The sequence below is a fragment of the Staurois parvus genome, unplaced genomic scaffold (assembly GCF_062004578.1).
Source record: "Staurois parvus isolate SC_StPar_1 unplaced genomic scaffold, SC_StPar_1.0 ptg000090l, whole genome shotgun sequence".
NCBI classification, from domain to species: Eukaryota; Metazoa; Chordata; class Amphibia; order Anura; family Ranidae; genus Staurois; species Staurois parvus.
Window position 1 is genome coordinate 2326697 of NW_028317886.1, and position 12243 is coordinate 2338939.

The 12243-nt window shown below is 40.2% G+C and overlaps 1 protein-coding gene across 3 annotated transcripts in view; it reads left to right on the forward strand.

Annotated features, from left to right (window-relative positions):
* The window catches only part of SPOCK3 (SPARC (osteonectin), cwcv and kazal like domains proteoglycan 3), a 526000-nt gene that overhangs the window by 493263 nt on the left and 20494 nt on the right, over nt 1-12243 (forward strand). The gene's annotated exons all lie outside the window — the stretch shown is intronic.

Below are 12243 nucleotides of genomic sequence, written 5' to 3' on the forward strand. Positions count from 1 at the left end.
AGCGATTTTTCAAACGCAAATATTTAGCAAAAAATTCACTTTTTTTACTTTTAATGCACAAAAACACAATATATTGGACAATTATTTGGTAAGCTATAAAAGATGATGGTATGCCAAGTAAATAGATACCAAACATGACATGCTTTAAAACTGCGTATGCCCCGTGCAATGGCGGCAAACTGCATACATTTTTAATATCCAAAAGCAACTCTTTAAAGATCTTTCCAAGCTACCCTTTTAGATTTATAGAGGAGTTCTAGTACTTGAATTACTGCCCTTGATCTGATGTTTGCGGCAATACCTCACATGCATGGCGCAACCACTGTTTACATACCAGCACAGGGTCAACGCTCGGGCATGCAGGTGTGCGTGCGCGTTGGAGGGTGAGGGTGATTTTTTTCTTTAAGTTATTTTGATTTTTTAAATTATTTTTACACTCTTTCTTGTTTTTTTTTTTATCACTTTAAACCCTATCACAGGGAATGCAAATATCCCCTATAATTTCAATGGGCATTGTCATATATTCTTTTTCCAATTTCTTAGACTATAGAGATGATTGGCACCATTCCAGTCTCTAATCAGCTCTATGGTCAGCTGATAGAAACACCGGCTACATACTCAGGTTCCTCCGATGGCACGGGACTACCCGAGAAGACCGTGGAAAGCACCGGGGTGGGGGATAATCATCTCCCACTGCTTGTAAAAGCAATCCTGCAGCTGATTAGCCACTAGGATTGCTTTTACATGAAAGCCAATCACTGGCTGAAAAAATGATACCAGGATGAAGCCTGCAGCTGCAGGCATCATCCTGGTATAACCATTCAAATTCCAGTGATGTACCAGTACGTCGCTGGTCGTTGTTGGGTATATATGCTGTGTTCTTTTTCTATTTTCTTGTATACAAAATGGTGAAGCGCTATGAAATAAATACATGAAACAATTATACCATAAACATACTATAATCCACAAACAGTGCTCTGATCCAATATGGATCCAATCCGTAAATATGCAGGTGCACACTGGTGAAAAAACAGGAATGACCTGTTTGTATACACACTTAAAGTGACTCAAATTAAATTAGATACATATATAAATATATATACACCCCCCCGCCCCAATAATGGGACTAATCAAAACCAAAATTAAAGGTGTACCAAGTGAATCGCCTCCCGGGGAAAATCAATAATAGTGATGAGTAATAAATGTCAAATGAATCATCTATTAAATCAACCTCATAAAAAATATCATAAATGTAAATAAATAAAAAAACATAAATTATGTCCAATGCACAATAAACATATAACTGTGATCTTCACACAATTCATGCAGGTGAAAAAATACGTGATCTTTACTCTTGTGAACAAATCCTCAAATAGCCGAAATGGCCCCTCACCTCCAAACCGTGACCACAAGGGCCAGCTCGCTTTTTAGGATCACCCTATGATCCTTATAGATGTTATCTTGTCACAGGAGAAAGATGTCACATAAGCTCCCTTCAGCAATCCCACTTACTCCTCTCAGGTCCCTCCAGGATCAAGTACTGCAACCCAGCTCACTCTCCACTTAGGATAATATTAATAGGACAGAAAAAAGATCCTCCATGGTGCAATAACATTTTATTAATCAATAATTCTCATAAAAAACAAATTGCACACTCATATTTCATCCATAGATATAAAACCTTTAAACCTCATGCTATGGGTGTACTGCATAGGTTTGTTGGGTGTACCAAGATGGCCCCCACACCTGGAAGTGCGTCACCACGTCACCGGAAGTTGCGTACTTACGTGTTGCATCACGTTGTCACATGACTTCATCAGGGTATCATCAGTACCTGATCCTAGAGGGACCTGAGAGGAGTAAGTGGGATTGCTGAAGTTTCCATGCAAATGGTCTGGCAATGTTTGAATTTGGGTTGGCGGCGATAAATTGTTGTGCATATAAAGTGCTTTGATCCATAATCAATGCATACAGATGTTCCATGAAAAACAGCTCCAAAAAAATCAAGGTAAGTAGTTTGCTGTTTCCGCCTGAGTTCCGGGTTGGGTAGTGAATGGGGGAAGTACGGGTGCTGATTCTGCTAACACTGCGGTTTTGTGTGCAATGTATCAAGTGATAGTGACCTACTGACACTGCACTTGCTGGGGGAGTAGGGGGGGGGGAAGCGTAGGGGCTAAATGCAGGTGCTGGCAGGTGCCGAGGCTGATCCCGCTAAGGCTGCATTTTTGGGGACACTATACTAATGTGAACGCTGGTATAGTGCTGATCTGATCAAAGATATTGATCCGTTCAGACACTATACTAGCAATGGAGGTTTATTGTGTATGAGCATGCTCCTGGCAATCAAGGGGTTAAATGTGATTACTGGTGTACTGACAGGCAATCTGACACTATCCAGGAGAGGCGTGGAAACCACAAGAGTGCGAATCAGGTATATATATATATGTGATTTTGCACACCCAGTCCACCTTGTAGCAGGATTTCTGCTATAGGGCAGTCAGCAAGCGGTCATTGAAGCGGTTTGCGTTACGGTGCTGCGCTACTTTAACAATTGCGCGGTCATGCAGCGCTGAACCCAAATGAAATTTACAGCCTTTTTTCCCACAAATTGAACTTTCTTTTGGTGGTATTTGATTGCCTGTGCGTTTCCTTTTTTTGCGCTATAAAAAAAATATTTGAGAAAAAAAACAATATTTTGGACTTTTTGCTATAAAACATGTCCAGTAAAGAAATGTAAAAATCAAATTTCATCATAAATGTTTGCTAAAATGTATTCTGCTACATGTCTTTGCTAAAATAAATCCCAATATGTGAAAATTAATTGGTTTACGTGAAAGTTATAGTGTTTACAAATGGTGTTATAGATACTGGAATTTTTTTTTATACTAATAATGATGGCGATCAGCGACTTATGGCAGCGATTAGTGACTTATAGCGGGACTGCAGCAGGCATTCTGACACTGGGGGGGAACTGACTTGGTGTCACTGACATCCCCAGTGACACCAACACAGTGATGAGTGCTAAAAATAAGCACTGACACTGTACTAATGGGACTGGGGAGGAAGGGGTTAACATTTGGGGGCAATCAAAGGGTTAACTGTGTGATGGGAGTGTTTTACTAGGGGGCAGGGGGTGTGTGCTTCACTGTAAGCACACTGATCGGGATGGCTGTGCTCAGCCATCCCGATCAGTGTGCCCAAACTGACAGGGAGGAGGGCTACATTGTAAACAGTGCAGCCCTCCTCCCTCTCGGTGTTTGCCGGTAATCACCAGGCACTGGCGGGTAATCACCAGCCAGGACCCTGTGATTGACACCCGTGGCCACGATCGTCGGCACGGGTAGGGAGGTCATGCGCCTCACGCGTGCCCCCTACTCGGACATGCAAAATCACGTATATATACATGATTTTGTGCAGTGGGTCCACCCTGCCGCAGTAAAAGTACCTGTCGCGGTTAAACTGTCAATTCACTATACGGTTTTGCAGTATTTCCTGCAAAACATTGAGTAAATACCACATGAAAAAGGTGTTAAAGTCAATTCACAGAAAGAAAGAAATATTTAAATACATACATTAATAAGTTAGTGGTCCAGGCATGCGGTATTTACGAAATGTAAAAATGTCATATACAATTTTGAGTAATTTCTGCCTTTTTGGATCAGTTCTATCAATAGTGATGCATAGAAACCTAAATATGGAAATCATTGGGGTTGATTTATTTAAGAATAAATAAATATTTTTTTTTATTACTTTTGGATAGAGTGGAGGTGGATTAGAACTATTGTCAGGTTTTTATTGCTGCCTGTGTCCCCGTTAGGGAAATTCACCCTCTCCATTTGCCCTGTTTTCCATTATGATTCAAAGTGAAAGTAAAAGAAAATCCTACATTTTGTTTTGTCCCCAGAAAAGTAATAGAGGGGACATCTTCCAATGGGGACTCAGAATTAAAAAAATTAAAGAAAAACTGACTGGGGTTTTAACCCTTCCTTACTCCAAAATAGAAAAAAAAGTGTTGCTTTAAGGCAACTAGACTGTGCAATTTGCATGTTGCTCAAGAGCTTAACACATGAGGTAGAGCTTCACTTTACAAAGAATACCCAATCACATCCAAGAAAAAAACCCAGCATTTTTGTTTGCACATGATTAGATGATGGAAATCAGCAGAGCCCCCCCCCCCCCTTCCCCATTTACTAAGCTCTGGAACAACTTCACTTGCAAATTACTCACTCTATGTGCCTTTAGTAAATCAACCCGATTTCATTTAGTAAATCCACCCCATTACATGTAATAAAATATACTTATTTTCTCCTGTCATTTTGCCTTATTTTTATAGACATTTTTGTGCATATACAATTATATACATCATTTGCTGCAAAAAAAGAAACCCAATCACTCCAAACATATTACAATGCCTATGCATATTACAATGCGCTAATCCCTTGTTAGAACATACACTGTATTGCCAGACGTATTGGGACGCCTGCCTTTACACACACATGAACTTTAATGACATCCCAGTCTTAGTCCGTAGGGTTCAATATTGAGTTGGCCCACCCTTTGCAGCTATAACAGTTTCAGCTCTTCTGAGAAGGCTGTCCACAAGGTTTAGGAGTGTGTCTATGGGAATGTTTGACCATTCTTCCAGAAGCGCATTTGTGAGGTCAGGCACTGATGTCGGACGAGAAGGCCTGGCTCGCAGTCTCTGTTCTAATTCATCCCAATAGTGTTCTATTGGGTTGAGGTCAGGATTCTGTGCAGGACAGTCAAGTTCCTCCACCCCAATCCATGTCTTGATGGACCTTGCTTTTTGCACTGTGCACAGTCATTTTGGAATAGGAAGAGGTCATCCCCAAACTGTTCCCACAAAGTTGGGAGCATGAAATTGTCCAAAATGTCTTGGTATGCGGATGCCTTAAGAGTTCTCTTCACTGGAACTAAGCGGCCAAGCCCAATCCCTGAAAAACAACTCCACACCATAATCTCCCCTCCACCAAACACTACACTTGGCACAATGCAGTCAGGCAAGTACCGTTCTCCTGTCAACCACAAAACCCAGACACGTCCATGAGATTGCCAGACAGAGAAGTGTGATTCGTCACTCCAGAGAACATGTCTCCACTGCTCTGGAGTCCAGTGGCAGCATTCTTTACACCATTGCATCCGACGCTTTGCATTGCACTTGGATGCAGCTGCTCGGCCATGGAAACCCATTTCATGAAGCTCTTTATGCACTGTTGTGCTAATCTGAAGGACACACAAAGTTTGGAGGTTTGTAGCTATTGACTCTGCAGACAGTTGGTGACTTCTGCGCACTGTGTGCTTCAGCATGTGCTGTCCCCGCTATGTCATTTTTACGTTGCCTACTACTTAATGGCTTAATGGCTGAGTTGTTGAAATACATGAGTTTTTTCCAATTGCTTCAAATTTGCTATAATACCAGTAACAGTTGATGTGGAATATTTAGTACCAAGGAAATTTAATGAATGGACTTATTGCACAGGTGGCAACCTATCACGGTACCACGCTTGAATTCACCGAGCTCCTGAGAGCAACCCATTCTTTTACACATGTTTGTAGAAGCAGTCTGCATGCCTGGGTGCCTGTGGCCATGGTGGTGATTGGAACACCTGAATCCAATTATTTGGAGGGGTGCCCCAATACTTTTGGCAATATAGTGTATGTCCTTTACCTCATCGCAGGCTATCCCAGTCTATCTTCAGTCTATCTTGAATGCTGCGGCCAGACTCATCCACCTTACTAACCACTCCGTATCCGCCACCCCTCTCTGCCAATACCTCCACGGGCTTCCGCTTTCCCAACGGATAAAATTCAAAATGCTAACATATAAAGCTGTTCATAATAATGCCCCAAACTACATCACCGATCTGGTATCCAAATACCACCCAAAACATACTCTCCACTCCTCACAAGACCTCCTACTCTCTAGTTCCCTGGTCTCCTCCTCCCATGCCCGTCTCCAGGACTTCTCCAGGGCTTTCCCCATCCTCTGGAACTCCCTACCCCAATCCATCAGACTATCACCTACTCTCCTCACCTTTAGGCGCACTCTAAAAACCTATCTCTTCAGGGAAGCCTACCCCGCCCTCAGCTAATTACTGAACGCCTCCACTCTTCCTACCACTCCACCCCCCACAGCTATTTCCTCCTGTACCACTATCCCCTCCCTCCTAGACTGTAAGCTCCAAGAAGCAGGGCCCTCGAACCCCTCGTGTATTGAATCGTATTGTTACTGTACTGTCTTGTGTACTGTCTCCCATTATAATGTACAGCGCTGAGCAAACTGTTGGCGCTATATAAATCCTGTATAATAATAATAATAATAAATAATATGTAGTGGGGATACTTTACAATTATTTTTAGAGATATCTTCTAACTGACAGGTTCCCATTGACATAATTGATCTTTTTTTAGCTATCTATATTGGGTAAATAATCGCAGTGGCCACAGGCACTGTATAAGGAGCATTCTTCACTCTAATGTATCATGAGTTGTAGATATAGTACATTTTAGCAAGGGTTTCCAGAGACACGAAAAAAATAGTTCAAGGGTTCCTCTGTGTTGAAATGGTTGATAAAGGTTGCTTGAAAGTGTAACTACTGTAAAGACAAAACTTTATTTTTCATTTTGGATAGAGTAATGGAGGGTTAGAACCCCTGTAATTTTTTGTCCCTGTAGGGAAATTTACCTTCATGATAATGGTAACAGGACAAAGAGAGAGGGGAAATCTCCCTAATGGAAGCACAGACTGCAAAAAAAACCTAATAGGTGTTCTAATTCCTCTCCACACTATCCAAAACAAACAAAACGTTTTCTTTTAGTTATACTTTAAGTAAATACAAAATATCTTTCTAAATGTCAAATATTGAAAGAACATAATATAAAAAAATCACATATATACAGTATATATATATATATATATATATACCGTATATCCTTCTTCCACCAATAAAAACAGACAACGTTGTAGAAAAAGGGTATTTATATATGTGTGTGATTCTTTATACTATTTTCATTCAGTAGTTGACATTTAGAAAGTTATTTTGTATTTCCCTAATTTAACTTAGTTGATTTTGATACACCATATGTAGCCTGTGAAAGCAGCTTCCATTTGACTGGTATTCCAGTAACCTATTTTCCTTTGTAATAATACATATGCTGCAAGGACCGCACTGACTTAGTGAGTTGGCACATTTCTACGGTTTAAGCCATTTTACCTCTGTATTAGCAATAAAAACTGACAAGGGTTCTAATTCTTCTCCACTGTATCAATCCCACGGGACATCATATGAGATAAAATACTGCATGGTTTCATGAGATAAATACCTCATATTTTGATGAAATACCCCATGTCTTATTTTAGCAGTGTTTTTTTGTGAATTGAAAAAACATTTTTTAAAAACTCTATGAGGTAATGTGCCACAAATTTTAAAGATGAAGATACAACTTTGTATGAATGGAGCCCAGTGTCCCTAATTTCTGCCACCCAATCACAGTGTCCCTAATCATCACTGCACCAGTCGCAGTGTCCGTGATCACTGCCACACCAGTTACAGTGTCCATGATCGCTGCCACACCAGTACCATCATCCCTAATCACTGCCACAGCATTTACAGTATCCCTGATCACCGCCACTCCAGTTACAGTGTCCATGATCGCTGCCACACCAGAACCATCATCCCTAATCACTGCCACAGCATTTACAGTATCCCTGATCACCGCCACTCCAGTTACAGTGTCCATGATCGCTGCCACACCAGAACCATCATCCCTAATCACTGCCACAGCATTTACAGTATCCCTGATCACTGCCACTCCAGTTACAGTATCCCTGATCACTGCCACAGCAATCACAGTGCACCTGATCACCACAACACCAGTTACTGTGTCCCTGATCACTGCCACAGCAGTCATAATGTCATTATAAAGACTTGTGTGATGCTCTCTGAAGAGCCTGTTGGGATGGCTCTTCAGAGAGCGTTTGACAGCCCTTGGACCCTGCACAAGCAACCCTATTTGCTTAAATGGTCACAATCGGCTGGTGTACAGGGGTTATAATTCTTGACACAGCTTGGAAGCAAAGCATGACAGCCACTGCACATGTACACCTCCAGTTGCTGCCTTTGCAGCTAAAGCGGGTAGTGGTTGAGGGGTGGTAGAAATGTGGTTTTACTGTTCCTCAGCTTCACTTGTGAACAAACCCTAATAGTGCATCCAGTCACAGTTTTCATATAACCACCACACCAGCCACAGTGTCGCCAGACTAGTATAGCTAGATTCAGTGTTACTGATTACCACCACACCAAACTAATGCAGCAAGCAACAATTTTTCTGATCACCGCCACACCAGCCTTAGTGTCTCCAGACCAGTGTAAGTCAGCAGAAGTGTTCCTGATTGCTGCCATGCTTGTCCCCAGTGTCACTAGACCAGTGTAAGCCAGCAACAGTGATTCTGATTGCCGCTACACAAGTCCCACTGTCACCAGACCAGTGCGGCTGGCAACAGTGTTCCTGATCACCATGACACCAGTGCAATGTTGCTTTTGCCTGCTGCCTGTACTAACCCTGGCCAGTTAATTGCCCACAATTCTGCCTGTTGCCTGGACCAATCCTGTGCTTGTTTGCTCACCTTGAAGGAGTTACAGAATGTGTTCTGGGCTGTAATCCTAAGTGTGACCATGCTGTATGTGAGAAACATCTTACTAAACTTTGTATAAAAAAATTGTTTTAATGTTCATTCCGCATTTTCCAAAAACTATTGTGGCCATTTTATGGATGTTTCCTTTGTCCCTGTGCTGCAGGGTCTCTAAAAATGTAATAGGTAGTCAGAAAATAGGATGTGTAATTTATGCCCCTAGAAAGCTTTAAGGTGCTTCTTGGATTTCAGGCTCCTCTGTGTGGTTAGGCTGTGAAAACGTCTCACATATGGAATTCGCATACTCAGGAGGATTAGCAGAATGTGTTTTGGGGTGTAATTCTAAGCATGCATATGATGTGTGTTAGAAATATCTTATTAATTGACAACTTTGCATAAAAATATATTTTCATATTCTTTTCTGCATTTTCCAAAAACGTGTAGCAAAATATGGCATTTTCAAAAGACTTATTATGCCACTTAGAAAATACCTTGGAGTGTTTGCTAACGAATATGGGGTCATTTTGTGGGTGTTTCAACTGTCTTGATGCTTCAGGGCCTCCTAAAATGTGATAGGTAGTCAAAAAAATGGATGTGTAATGTATGCCTCTGGAATGCCTGAAGGTGCTTCTTGGATTTTGGGCCCCTCTATGTGGCTGGGCTGTAAAAAAAAAAGTCTCACACGTGGTATCCCCATACATGGGAGGCATAGCAGAATGTGTTATGGGGTTTAATTGTAAGTATACCTGTAATGTGTGTATAAATAAGTTGTGAAAATAACAACTTTGTGAAAAAAAAATTTTTCATTCAACAAAAATCTATAACTAAACAAACTAACCATAGTTAAGTGCCAGCAACTTCACGAATGAGAGATCTAAAGAGAAATTTTGCTAGTCTAGTGAGATCTTATTTTCTAAAAAAACTGTGACAAAAAATGACAACGTCAAAAAACTCAACATGCCTCTTACTAAATACCTTGAGCTGTCCATGTTTTAAAAAGGGGTCATTTGAGAGGCCGAGGGCTGTACTGTCCTGGCATTTTCGGACCCCAGGAAAATGAGATAGGCAGCCGGTACATCAGTAATGATCAATTTTCAAATGAAAAAAAAAAATGTATATATATTTATAGAGAGAGAGAGAGAGAGTTGTGCTCAAAAGTTTGCATACCTTGGCAGAAATTGTGAAATTTTGATATTGATATTGAAAATATGACTGATCATGCCAAAAAATGCTCTTTTATTGAAGGATGATGATCATATGAAGCCATTTATAATCAAATAGTTGTTTGTCTCCTTTTTGAATCATAATGATAACAGAAATCACCCAAATGGCCATGATCAAAAGTTTACATACCCTGGAATGTTTGGCCTTGGTACAGAGACACAAGGTGACACACATGGTGACACACACGGGTTAAAGTGCCAATTAGAGGTTAATGTCCCACATCTGTGGCTTTTTAAATTGCAATTAGTATCAGTGTATAACTAGTCAATGAGTTTGTTATCTCTTACGTGGAAGCACTGACTAGGCTAGATACTGAGCCATGGGGATCAGAAAAGAACTGTCAAAAGTCCTGCGTAACAAGGTAATGGAACTTTATAAAGATGAAAAAGGGCATAAAAATATGTCCAAAGCCTTCAATATGCAGTCATCACTTCCACTAAGAAGTAGAAAATTCAGGGACCTCTAGATACCAAGCCAAGTACAGGTAGACCAAGAAAGATTGCAGCCACAACTGCCAGAACTATAACTTTCACACAAACTAAATAATATACAATGGTTTTGGTTATTTTTACCAAATAAATGTAGCAGAATACATTTGGGCCTAAATTTATGAGAACTGATTATTTTTTTCCATAACTTTTTAACAGAAACTAAAAAACATTTTTTTTTCAATTACTTTTTCACATAAGGCCAGACAGCTGAAGACAGCTTTTATGCCTTAATAAATTAAATCAGCATTTTGTATTTACTCGGGTTATCTTTGTGTAATATTAACATTTGTCTGATGATCTGAGTAATTTAAGTGTGAAAAAATATGCAAAGAAAAAAAAATTCAGTAAGGGGGCAAATACTTTTTCACAGCACTGTACATCATCACAGAAAAATTTAATAAAATATTAAAGGATATGTTCACAAATAAAAAAGAAAACAATAAATGTACTTTTTTTTGCAGGTAAAAAATGTGTATTTATTATTTTCTTTCTTGGGAACCTGTAAATCATTGAACCTGTGATAAGTAGATTGCGGGTGCAATGTCAGGCTCTTGCAGATGAGCAGGCAGTTACTGCAGTCCAGGAAGCTCAATGGACTATGAGAGTGCTCACCAGTGCCCTCACAGTACATTAAGAACTACAAGTTGTCAGGCACAAAGGCTGACAGTACATGTAGTCATTCATTCAAAGGAAACTGTGAATTAATGGCGTGGCCATGTGGGCGGAGCCCCAAACTCACTTTTTTTAAATTGTGACAGCGGGCGCAGGGAGATGAACCCCCACCCTCTGTCGCAGGGAGGGGGGAGAGGCTTCAGCTGCTGAAAGATGTTGCATGTTCCACCCTAAAACAGGTGCAACTTGTAACATGTTCCAAAAGGCGACCTTAACCTTTAATTCAGATTCTATTACTAGTAATATTTGCTATGCAAAGGAAGTCTTGCTCCTTATCAGAGACTGAGCGCGCATCATCAAGGTCATTGGAATTTGTAACCTGCCTCTGACATTACCAGATCTAATTTCTCATGCAGTAGAAGTCTTTTTTCAAGCTTTCATTGAGTGGTGAGATTTTCACACTCTTTAGAATATATCTCACAAAAGTACTTCTAATGCTTGTGGAAGCTCAATATTAATGAACTTGGGGGTGGATTTACTAAAGCAAATAGACTGTACAAATATAAGAAATATAGAAATAAAACAGCATTTCTGCTTGCACATGATGATGAATGATGGAAATCAGCAGAGCTTAACCACATTCTTTATGCTCTGAGGAAAATCAGTGAAACACTTGCAGAGTGCACAGTCTATTTGCCTTTAGTAAATCCACCCGACTATCTCCTATACAGTACAAGTCATGTTTGGATACGTACCTGCATAGTAAGTTAAAGACATCCTGTTATTTCACCTTTGTTTTTTTAATGAAACTGCACATACCTATACATTTCTGTAATGATATCTCTATGAGTAGCAGGGAGCTTAACCACCTGACTCCCAGGCCGATTTTGAAACTTCTCAAATCTAAATTTTTTGCAAGAAAATTACTTAACCCCAAACATCATATTTTTTTTAAGCTCAGGCCTTAGAGAACAAATGGTGGGTGTTGCAATTTGCTATGTCACACAGTATTTGCGCAGCAGTTTTTCAAATGCATTTTTTTAAATACAGTTTAATGAATTTTAGTGCACATAAAACCAATATATAAAGGATGATGTTATGCCGAGTAAATACTGTCAATTTCTCATGCAAATTGCGTACACCCGTGGAACAATGCCAAACTACAGTACCTAAAAATCTTCATAGGCAATGCTTTGAATAGCTTTACAGGTTACCAGCTTAGAGTTACAGTCTAGAGATCAAATGATTATTATTTTTTTATGT